General features: G+C 52.0%; 1 pseudogene; it reads left to right on the forward strand.

Annotated features, from left to right (window-relative positions):
• Positions 1-344: 344 nt before the first annotated feature.
• Positions 345-2,145, forward strand: LOC146870644 (18S ribosomal RNA; annotated as a pseudogene).
• Positions 2,146-2,196: the final 51 nt, after the last annotated feature.

Raw genomic sequence — 2,196 nt, forward strand, 5'->3', positions numbered from 1 at the left:
AAATAATTCCAATATATCCTGCTGAGATATTGTCGAATTTACACAGTATTTACCCAATCTCAGTTGGGTTTACGGGTATTACTCCTGTGATTGTTCTGCCACCAGGATCCGGCACCCCTGCCTCTCGCTCAAGCTGCACCTCGGCCTGCCTCTCCCTTCCAGGGGAGACGGCTGGGCCTGCCGGTGCCCGTGCAACTGCCCCTCTCCACCCCCCAGCGAGCCCTCCTGCCCAGGCAGGCGGGCTCCTTCCCCTAGCAGGCTCCCAAGAGGGAAGGGTGTGCGAAGGTTGCTGGTCGGGAAAATGGGCATGTGGCTCCCGAACCCACCCCGTCAGCAGGTGCGGCAACCTGGTTGATCCTGCCTGTAGCATATGCTTGTCTCAAAGACTAAGCCATACACATGTAAGTACACACGGTGGTACAGTGAAACTGTGAATGGCTCATTAAATCAGTTATGATTCCTTTGATCGCTCCATCTGTTACTTGGATAACTGTGGTAATTCTAGAGCTAATACATGCCGACGAGGGCTGACCTCCTGGGATGTATGCATTTATCAGACCAAGATCAATCCGGGCTTGCCCGGCCGCTTTGGTGACTCTAGATAACCTCAGGCCGATCGCACGTCCCCGTGACGGTGATGATACATTCGGATGTCTGCCCTATCAAATGTCGATGATACTTTCTGTGCCTACCATGGTGACCACGGGTAACGGGAAATCAGGGTTCAATTCCGGAGAGGGAACCTGAGAAACGGCTACCACATCCAAGGAAGGCAGCAGGCGCGCAAATTACCCACTCCCGACTCAGAGAGGTAGTGACGAAAAATTACAATACAGGACTCATTTGAGGCCCTGCAATTGGAATGAGTACACTTTAAATCCTTTAACGAAGATCCAATGGAGGGCAAGTCTGGTGCCAGCAGCCGCGGTAATTCCAGCTCCGATAGCGTATATTAAAGTTGCTGCAGTTTAAAAGCTCGTAGTTGGATCTTGGGATCGAGCTGGCGGTCTGCCACGAGCCGAGCTACCGCCTGTCCCAACCCCTGCCTCTCGGCATCCCCTTGATGCTCTTGACTGACTGTCCTAGGGGTCCAAAGCATTTACTTTGTGAAAAAATTAGAAGTGCTCAAAGCAGGCCGGTCACCTGAATACTTCAGCTAGGAATAATGGAATAGGACTCCAGTTCTATTTTGTTGGTTTTTGGAACTGGGGCCATGATTAAGAGGGACGACCAGGGGGCATTCGTATTGTGCCGCTAGGGGTGAAATTCTTGGACCGGCGCAAGTCGAACCAAAGCAAAAGCATTTGCCAAGAATGTTTTCCTTAATCAAGAATGAAAGTCGGAGGTTCGAAGACGATCAGATACCGTCGTAAATCCGACCATATATGATGCTGACTAGCGATCCGGTGGCATTATTTCCATGACCCGCCAAGTAGCTTCCGGGAAACCAAAGTCTTTGGGTTCCGGGGGGGGGGGGGGGGGTTATGGTTGCAAAGCTGATACTTAAAGAAATTGATGGACGGCACCACCAGGAGTGGAGCCTGCGGCTTAATTTAACTCAACACGGGGAACCTCACCCGGCCTGGACACGGAAAGGATTCACAGATTGATAGCTCGTTCTCGATTCTGTGGGTGGTGGTGCATGGCCGTTCTTACTTGATGGAGCAATTTGTCTGGTTTATTCTGATACCGAACGAGACTCCTCCATGCTAACTAGTTACACGACCCCCAGTGGTCGGCGTCCAACTTCTTAGAGGGACATGTGGCGTTCAGCCACAGGAGATCGAGCAATAACAGGTCTGTGATGCCCTTAGATGTCCGAGGCTGCACGCGTGCTACACTGAACGGATCAGCGTGTGTCTACCCTTCGCCGACAGGTGCGGGTAACCTACTGAACCCAGTTTGTGATAAGGATTGGGGATTGCAATTATATCCCATAAACGAGGAATTCCCAGTAAGTGCGGGTCATAAGCTCGCGTTGACTAAGTCCCTGCCCTTTGTACACACCACCCGTCGCTACTACTGATTGGATGGTTTAGTGAGGTCCTCGGATCGGCCCTGGCCGAGAAGACGTTCAAACTTGACTATCTAGAGGAAGTAAAAGTCGTAACAGTTTCCGTAGGTGAACCTGCGGAAGGATCATTAACGGCGGAGCGGCCTGAGCGACTGACGGCACCAGCCCAAAGCCCTCGGCTG

Source organism: Triturus cristatus, chromosome 1_1 (assembly GCF_964204655.1).
Source record: "Triturus cristatus chromosome 1_1, aTriCri1.1, whole genome shotgun sequence".
Lineage (NCBI taxonomy): Eukaryota > Metazoa > Chordata > Amphibia > Caudata > Salamandridae > Triturus > Triturus cristatus.